Below are 10,362 nucleotides of genomic sequence, written 5' to 3' on the forward strand. Positions count from 1 at the left end.
CTGTCACATTTATTTAGATGTTTAAATTTTATTTATCCCACAAATAGATATTGAGCACCTCTAGGTACTAGATAGTATTCTGTGAAATTGGATATATGTATTAACAAAACATATAAAATCTGCCTTTGTAGAGATGTGAGAGTATCACTCAAACCTAATTTTTCTCTTCCATCTCATTATCTCTTCCATTACTCTTTTTCTGTTCTTCTTGGGTCTCCTAAATAGTAAATCTACTTTCAATGTTGCCTTTCCAATTGAACCCAACTACCAACATTACCTTCACTGTCCTAAAGCATGACTCTGCTAAAAAACAAACAAATAAACCTTCAGAAGTTTACATTTTCAAGTAAATTTTAAAACATATATTCTTATACTAAATTTTAAGACCCCCTTCATTCACTAACAAACTTACCTTTTTCAACTAATGTTCTACCGCATCTTAGTCTCTTCCATACCTGAAGCCCAATTTCAGCCACACTGCAAAGGGCTGTGAGCTCCATGAACAAAGGACACACTTGTCAGTTTCTCTCCTATGTAAGGCGGGCTTGGTAGAGTTCTAGTATGTAGACGGTTGTTCTATTATCTATTGATCTTGCAGAATGTTACCCCAAAACTTAGGAGTTTACAACCAAATCAATACTTTATTTTGCTCGTTAATCTGTATTCAGGAGCAGATAGGAATTGGTGGGGCTGGCTCATCTCTGCTCCATTGGCATCAGCTGGTGCAGTGGATTGGGGTTGGAGTGTACACGTCAAAGACAGCTCACTCAAGCAGCTTTAAGTGGGCTCTGGCCATCAGCTTGAAGCCAAGCTGCAGTTGTTGACCCTCGATTCCATTAGGGTGTCCTCACATTGTTACCCGGGCTTCCTTACAGCCCGGGAGCTGGGTTCCAAGAGCAAATATTACAAGAGACGGGAAATCAAAGCTGCCAGTCTCTTAAGGCCCAGGCCCAGAAACGAGCACAAAATAATGTTTGCTATATTCTATTAGTCAAAGGAGAAACTCTTACTGGTAAATTCAAGGGAAAGAGTATCCAAGATTTTGTACCCATCCTTATTCTGTGATAACGGTGCTTATGATTATTGAGTTAGTGATTATTTAATGCACCCTAACAGTTTTTGCATTTCCCTATTTCTCCCTTAAGGGATGACTACATATTTATTTCTCTTTCAATCCTTCAAGGAATTTCCTTCTAACATCTTTACATGCTGATATCTTAACGTATTACCACCATGGAAATGGTTTCCTTTCCTTTATTTTCTTTGTATGTGTATTTGATTGTTTTAATATCATTAATCACTATGCTTTGCTAAATTATTGAGTATGTGGCTGTTTCTCTTGTTAGACTTGAGACTTTCTGAGATTAGAAACTATGTTTCATTCTGTAGATATTAAATAAATGGAAAGATGGAGCTTTTTCAAACAGAATTAGAGAAACAGAGTGAGTCTGTATACAATATGTACAATTGTATGAGCAGTTGAAAGTAGAATTCCTACTCTCTGTTTAAAAGAGGTAACTAGGTCAGGCAAATTCTGAAGACTCTTCTATTCTTTGTGGTTAAAAATGAGATACAAATAAGCTTTTCAAAAGTTATTTAATGGCTTTAAATACTTTCAACCAAAATCTTAATGTATTATAATTCTTTGAAATGAAGGTAAATATGGAGACTTTGAAGAGTAACTTGTGTTTACTTTATCTCTATTGTTGTAATGTTTAAAAAATTACCTTTTGAGAATGGACTTTCCCAAGCCATGGACTCACGTGCTTGCCTAGAACAGTTGATCAAATCCAATTTTTCACAGGTGAATGAAGATCCATCACATGGTAAATGGACAAGGTGACTCTTAACCTATAAGGCAGCAAATTCCAAGAGTTATGTTTCACAATCAGCCATTTGTAGACAGTCAGTCTGTGACTTTATTACACAAGTTACTGGAACGGGAGAATCTAAATCTTGTGACTGAGAGGGGCTAAGGATGAGGGCCAAAGACAAACAACTATTTTATTCCTATCTTAAATTTGAAGCAAGGTGTTTTAATTATAGAGTTGAGGTGAGATCCTCACTGAAAATGAAATACAGGCAGTCCTCGGGTTACATTGGACTCAAGATACATCATTTCGTGGTTACGTCACCATCTCCTATTTACAGTATTTATAAAAAAAAGTTCCATCATTTCGACGCATGTACATATGTGCTTTATGTTTTTTATTATTTATTTACCACAAGTAAAGGTCAGGAATTGTTATCTTTCTTTTAATTTTTTTTTTACTGTTTCACTTCATCACTGCTGTGTATGTGCTCCATGTGAGTGACGCGGGTGCTTATGTAGGTGGGTTCCGACTTATGGCGAAAATTGCCTTATGTCGCGCCGTAGGAACAGATCTGTGAGGTAACCCGAGGATGTACTGTAATATTATTTGTAGGTAAAATAAATCAATAACGATATTTAAAAACTGGCAGCCATCCCTTTCAATCCTATCTATTTACCTATCTATCCATCTATATATCATCTATCATCGATCTATCTATATCTATCATCTATCAATCATCTATCTATCTATCTGTATCTCTCCACCATCTTCCACCATTTATTTATGTCTACATTTACCTTAAAAATAGAAAATAAAATGAAAATAAGAGGATTGCTGTTCATTTCTTAAACTCTGCTGACTTAGTGGAAATACTGCGACAAATGGTCTATGAAATGAGAGCCCGTGCACAATCCAGTGAGTTTGTAAGCACTGACATTGACATTCCTCTCTGAAATTCTGCACTTTACTATGTGAGGAGTCTGTGTTTCATAATAACAAGAAAAATCCAATTGTGTTCTTTCCATCTCTAATTTTTCAGTCTATATTGTAGAAAAAGCCTGTGCTTCTTTAATTTGTCCCTGAACTTCCTCTGGATGTTTGGATACAGTACAAACAATGTTTACAAACACATGGGCTGAGCATAGCAAATGAAACCATTAGATAATTGGTTAATTGCAGGTGAAATTGGCCACTCACCACTTTTACTGAAAGAACAAGTGACTGCATCTGTGAATGCTCTAAGAGAACAAATTGCTATTCAATTATGGAGTAACATAGGCTTGGTGGGCGTGCAGAGGCTAGGTGGGAAAGAAAAGAAAAGTCATAATATTAATACACATGCTGACTAGCTCTGTCCACTGAGAGCACCAGGAAACAATAATAACCCAATGAGAATGATGGAAATGTGGAAATGATACCAGGGCAGGGAGGCAAATTACACGATGAACCTGAAATATGCTATAATGCCAGAAAGCAATGACATAATCAAAGAATGATAGGGACATCAAAGTAACACAAAATCCAACTCCAAGGGCTCCCCCTGGACAAATAGGGGACACATTGAGTGTCAAAATAAATGACATCATAGATATGGCCCAATGAATACATTAGGATCTAATATCTCCATACTGATAGGTTAAATAAGTAACCTAGGAAGTGGACGCCCCCATGACTTCAATGATAGCAAATCCCTTCTCTGGAAAATCCCTGACATGACCACTCTCAGGAGCCAGGAGGAAGGCTACAATATGGCCAGACAAGGTCAGCTGTTTGTTTCTAAATAAAATCTCTTCTTAAGTGGTGGCTGAAAATTCTCACACATAGTTTGTCTGATGTGTTTCAGTTGAGATCTCTTTGAGAGGCCAGGTGCATTGAGGGTTAATGTCCTAATGGTGAGCATGTGCTTCTTGTTGAAACAGGATGCTGACTACGATTTCCTAATTATTTTCAAAATGATTTCAAATTTATATGTTTAGAAAGAAATTATTTATTCCAAGATATTTCTCTTCTCTCTCAGAAATATTAGTGCTATAAAATATATGGTCTTTTTGGATAGCAAACCAAAATATATTAAACGGATTTAAACTGTGTTTTCTAAAGATGACTCTGCTATCTCTCATTTTACTCCCACATCAAGCTTTGGAACCCATTTTCCCTCCCTTTGAATCTACCCTGGTACATTGATGTTGGCCAAGAGAATTCAGCGGAAATGATGCCGTGTAAATTTTTTGGCCAAGCCTTATCTGCAGCTTCCAATTCCTTTCTATTTGAGCCCTTAGCTGTCAGGCAAAATAGTTCAGCAACCCTACTTGAGAGACAACGTGGAGAGAAAGAGAGAGGGCCACGCAGCACCCAGCTGTTCCAGCCATTCAAAATAAGACACCATTCAGGTGAATAAATTCATCTTGGACATTCCAGTGCCTGCGGGCCCACTGCCCCAACTGAACCTAATCTCTAGCTGGTAATCCTGCTGAATGCAGCCAAATGAGTAACCCCAGGATATGGAATTAGAAACAGAATCAATGCCATTGGCACATCCACTGCCTAAATTCCTGGCCTACAGAATCTTAAGCAAATAAAACAGTACTAATTTTTAGCCACTAAGTGTTAAGGTAGTTTGTTGAACAACAATAAATGACAAGACAAGCTTTACCCTAATTAAATTTCATAATGATCAATTATTCTACTACCTACACTTTAGATGACTATACACAGCTTATCATCAACTAACTGCTCTGTGGTAAAAAATATTCTGAAGTCTGTAATGTTCATACAATATGTCTTTCTTTTTTTAAAACAGTCAATTCTCTTTAGGCAATATTTCTTGCTGGTTAATATGATTAATGCAGAATGCAATAATGCTAACAATAAAGAAACATAAAATTTTAAATGATCTATAATAAACTTACCATGAATTATGTTTTTTATTAGAATTAGGTATTTGATTATAATGCCAATAAAAATGCAATTACACTGTTCTGTGGAATGTGGTGTTCATTCTCTAAATAAATATTATTTAAATAATAGTGAATTAGAAAAATATAAAATTTTATTTAATTCACATGTTATTGAGAGAATTTTTCTTAATGTGGGGGTAAAGTCACACTAAGTAAAACTTTATTTATAATGGCTTAATATATCAGATTTTTATTTTAATTATAGCTTATTTGAGGTTGGTCTAATTTTTTTGATGCTCCCCATGCCCAAAAGAAAAAAGGGAGTAGCCACTTAGATGGTAACACAAATTAATATTAATAAATTAGTACATTCAAATAAGAACCCAAATTTACTGCCAAAAACACACCTTTATATGCAGCATAATGCAGTTTAAAAGGCACACTGATAAGTGCCTGAATTCAAATCCATTGCTGTGCCCTTTGTGTTCTTATCTTCCTAGGGCCAGCAGACAATCCTGCTTTTCACTAACCTTTGGCACTCCCCCATCAGCAATAAACTGTGCTCCTTCAGAATCCCTGAGCTTCCTTAATTAGCATCACCTGTGGTATGCTCCATTTGGAGCTGCCCCATCAGTGGCATACACCTGCTTTGGTGCCGGCAGGTAGAACAAGGCTCTGTGTCTCAGGGCTCTGGGGAGTCCATCTGTGTGCCCTAAAGCAATAACAAAATACCTATCATCTTCAGCAAGCTTACTGTAGCCTCTAATCCTGGTAATGGTGCCTCAATGATGTAGAACTAAAGTGATAAACAAGAACCTGAGCAGATCCGCAGTACAGTGTCTCAACAAATTAGGTAAAACATTTCTTCTCCATTCCCTAACCAAAAAACATGTCTTTCTCCAGCAAATTAAATCAGATAATTTTCTACTCATTTCAAGAGGAAATATGTTTGTTTTTACATTTATATTTGATCTAAACCTTCCCTCATGAGCCATGGAAATTGCAAATATTTCCTTTTTTTGTCATAATGTATTTTTTAATCACAGATTTTGAAGTACAACATCAAAAACATTCAAGGTCATATTTTTTCTTAAAATGGAATGTCAAATACTAAGAGTTTCACATGTATGTTTGAAGAGTAAAACTGACACACTTAAAACATTTAAAATAAAAAATATATACAGCGATGAGTTATAAAACTGGGACTGCATCAAAATAAAAAGAATTTGTACAGCAAAAGAAATTATCAACAAAATGAAAAGACAACACATTGAATGGGAGGACATATTCACCAATGATACATCTGATGAGGGGTTAATTTCCAAAATTTATAAAGAATTTATGCAACTCAACACCAAAAAAGCCCAAATAATCCTATTACAAATGGGCAAAGGTCCTGAATAAAAACCTTTTTAAAGAAGACAAACAGGTGATCAATAGACATATAAAAAGATGTTCAAGATGCCTAATCATCAGAGAGATGCAAATTAAAACTACAATGAGAGCACTAGCTGGTTTGGCTCAGAGGATAGAGTGTTGGCCTACGGACCAAAAGGTCCTGGTTTGATTCAGCCAAGGGCACGTGCCATGGATACAGTCTTCTCCCTGGCAGGCTTTTCTACAATGGCTGCACCAATCAGCATTCCCACTTAAAATGGCAGAAGGTTCCTTTTTCTCCACATTCTAGACAATACTTGTTTGTGATTTATTGATGATAGCCATTCTGGCAGGTGTGAGGTAATAGCTCATTGTAGTTTTCATTGTAGGTTTTTTTTTTTTTTTTTAATCCTCACCCGAGGATGTTTTTCTATTTATCTCTATTTTTAATTTTTTTCCTCAAAAAATTAAAAATGGAATTGCTTAGCCCAGCTGGTGTGGATCAGTGGTAGATCATTGACCTATGAACCAAGAGGTTGCTGGTTCTATTCCTGGTCAGGGCACAAGCATAGGTTGAAGGCTTGATCCCCAGTAGGGGGTGTGCAGGAGGTAGCCAATTGATGTTTCTCTCTCATCCATGTTTCTATCTCTCTATCCCTCTCCCTCTTTATCTAAAAAAAAACAATAAAAAATATTTTTTAAAAATGGAATTGCCTTTTGAACCAGTGATTCCACTTCTAGGAATATATCCAAAGAAACCAAAACACTAATTTGAAAGAATATATGCACCCTATGTCCTTGCAGCTTTATTTAAAACTAGAGGCCTGATGCACAAAATTCATGCAAGGGCATTGGCCCCTGCCTCCATCCACCACCACCGCTGCCAGGGACCTCTGCTGCCTCTGCTGCGGCCCCCAGAAGCTGTGGCTTTGTCAAGAAGGAAGGGCTTCCAGAAGGATGTCTTGTCTAATTAGCATATTACTCTTTTATTATTATAGACTAGAGACCCAGTGCATGAAATTCATGTATTAGGGGGGTTCCCTCAGCCAGTCCTATACCCTCTCACAGTCCAGGACCCCTCAGGGGATGTCCGCCAGAGGGAAGGGGCCTAAGCCAGTGGTCAGCGAACTGCAGCCCCTTGAGCGTGGCTCTTCCACAAAATACCACGTGTGAGCGTGCATGTACAGTACAATTGAAACTTCGTGGCCACACTCAAGGGGCCAAAGAGCTGCATATGGCTTGTGAGCTGCAGTTTGCCAACCACTGGCCTAAGCCGACAGTTGGAAATCCCTCTTATCACTCCTTATAGCCCACCTGCTCACTGCTCCTTAGTGGTGCCATGGAGGGAGGAGAGGCTCCTGCCACTGCCACTGTGCTCACCAACTGTGAACCCTATCTTTCTGTGTAGTTGTCTGTGGGCCAACTGCTCTCTTCCTTCTCACTAAGGGCGAGCAGCATGTGAGGGTAGAGTGCACTGTCCTGGAATGCAGAGGGCTGCCCGAAGTTGAGGGGAGTGGCCGGGCCCACAGGGTGAGAGGTGGACACAGTGGACACTATCTCACCCAATTGTGTGGTGGGCTGGCTGGCCTTCATCTGCCTGACCCCACCCAGGGAAGGACTGAGCAGGGTGTCCACCTCTCCATTCTCCATTCTTCCATCTGTGTCACTTGTCACCCTTGCCAGGCCTCCTCCAAAGTGAATTCAGCTCAATCCCTGAATATAAAAGGACCCATGGAGGGGGACTCCACTCCAGTGTCCCCCGATTTCCAGCAACAGAACCTGGTCAACAGGACCTGGTCTCAGATCAGTGGCCACAGCTGCAGAACATAGATCTGTTTCAAGAAAAGTTGGGAATGCAGACTTTCGTATGAACCCCTATTCCAAAAGATGGCAGTTTATTCACATTGTGGCAAAGACACCTTATAGAGCAACGTAAGTGGGTAAAGTCAGGGCCATTTTCTCATCCAGTCTCTCTGAGGCACGTGGACAGAACCAAGTCTCAGTTCTTTGCAGGACAGTTCCAGAGTTTTTTAAGCCTAAAGGACAGTTGTCTGTCTCCATTCTTGTTCTTTGGGATTTTTTCATCATCGGATAAAAGGATACGTACATTGGGGCAATCCTCTCGAGATACAATATTCCAGTTGCACCCATGTGATGATGACAGCACCCCTCAGAGGGAGGGAGCCAACAGATGGAGAGAAGGGAATTCTGAAAACCAAAGCGATGACAGAGATGCTAAGCCTTTGTTTCATGTGTCTAACACCCCTCTTCAGGCGGCCTGCAGGCTGGGCGTCTGTTGGACCTTTACCACTTGATGTCCTGGCAGGCTGCCCTGGGCCCTGCTAGGCGGTGTGCAGGGCTGCCTGGGCCCGGGGCGATTCCCCGCCCCCCCCCGGCCCCCCCACTCCTGGTACAGCTCCTGCATATGGGCTCTGGTCTCCGGGGCCCACACTGGGATGGCAGCTTAGATGCCTTCCATCTGATGCAGCAGTGCCCTGTCTGCCTACCCATCCTCTGCCTGGGCCTGGCCCCTGCCACTTAAACATGCCCAGTGCAGGCCAGGACCTCCACAAAGTGGCAGGGGAACTTGCCCCTCTACAGCTTCAGGACCACTTCTGGATGTTCCGAAAGCCATAAGCAGCCTCAAAGCATAGCAGAACCTCTCTGTCCCTTTCAAGAGTGACCTCCTGGAAATCTTTGTTCCTCAGGGTGCAGTAGGTGAGCCCTCTCACGTCCCCATTGAACAGCTCCTTGGCCATGTGCCTGAAGATGTGCGTCAGGTACCCGTTGGAGCTGGCACCCTTGTGGAGCCTCACCTCCTTCTCCTTCATGTCTCCAACCAGAGTGTCCACGGTGGTGACGTCATTGGAGGCGAGGTCACTTTGCTCCATTATCTGGACAGTTTCACCTGAGGTTAACATGCAGTCAGCATGCTGGGAACTATGCAAAGCTATGGGAACATCTTCTCGAAGGGCCTACATTTTCTTGTCATTACCCGGGGCCACAATGACATGAAAAATCTTGTCTGGGGACAGGTTCTGCCATCAGGTGAAGTAATCCTTCACCAGAGAGCCCATTATCTGCTGGGGAGACTTGGCGGTGCAGAGGTGGGGTGATGGGGTGACCCAGCACATGCTCTGCATATCGGTCCCAGCAGGGGCAGGAGGAGGTCAGCATGGGTAGCCGGGGCTCTTCCTCACGGTGCTGGCAGTACCGACGCACAAATTCCTTCTGACTTTCCAGGAGGCTGAAGCCCGAAGCTATCTTCATGTCAAAGACAGTGCGCCCCAAGGCTTTTGAGAAAGCTGCAGAGCCTTTTGGATGCATCAGTGACACAGGCTGAATTTAGCAGCAAATAAGGCAGAGACTAAGGACACATGGACACTGCCAGCACTTTGTGCTGTGAGGTATCACATTTCTTATTAAGGTTCAAAACACGGAAGAAGTCCTTGGTGTTCTGTTGAGAAACTTGAATTCCTTCCTCTGTGGTCATACAACTGTCACACGCCAGGCAGTCACTCAGAAATATCTTGACATCAGCCAACTTATGGAATTCTCCCTTCTCTCCGTTCTCCTGAGCCGGACTCTAGATGTTGACTGCGGCATTCCCTTGGTCATAGGTTTCTGTTTTTTTTTTTTTTTTTTTACTACATTCCTCCCGTGTGCAGTGATCACACTTCATCTGGAGCAGGGTGGGTGGGGGTCAGCTTGAGTGACCTGGAGGAAGCACAGGGAGAGCAGTCAGTCACCGCTGGTCGCCCCTGGTGCTGCTGGCGGTATCCTTTCTTCCTTGTGTAGCATCTAGGGAGGGGAAGCAGCCACAGTGCCTGAGACCAAGTTCCAGGAGGCCGGCAGCGCTGTCGTGATCATGCCAGAGGACTGGTCCATTGGTATCTGGCCTGTCCTCTGGAGATTGAATCTACAGGACTACTAAGGAAGCCGGTCCCCAGTTCTGCCCCACATCCACCACCGACTGATTGGAGTCTGAGGGCCAGGAGGAAGGACAAAGAGGCCTGCCTTCCAATTGCTCGCCAGTCCCTGGGCCACTCACTCCGGTTCCCTGTTAACCATCCCCTGATCAATGGGAGCCTATGGGCTGTGGGAGGGACAAAGCAGTCGGCCTTCTACCTGTTCACCAGTCACTGCTGCCATGGATTCATTGGAGCCTGAGGGACCCCGGTTCCCCATTAGTCATCCCCTGATCAATGGAGCCTGAGGGCCGGGGGATGGACCAGTCATCCATTCAGTCATTATGGATCCTGGGTTTTTATATA

General features: G+C 42.0%; 1 pseudogene; it reads right to left on the reverse strand.

Annotated features, from left to right (window-relative positions):
- Positions 1-8,357: 8,357 nt before the first annotated feature.
- LOC118675654 lies at positions 8,358-9,770 on the reverse strand (annotated as a pseudogene).
- Positions 9,771-10,362: the final 592 nt, after the last annotated feature.

The sequence above is a fragment of the Myotis myotis genome, unplaced genomic scaffold, assembly GCF_014108235.1.
Source record: "Myotis myotis isolate mMyoMyo1 unplaced genomic scaffold, mMyoMyo1.p scaffold_m19_p_2, whole genome shotgun sequence".
NCBI classification, from domain to species: domain Eukaryota; kingdom Metazoa; phylum Chordata; class Mammalia; order Chiroptera; family Vespertilionidae; genus Myotis; species Myotis myotis.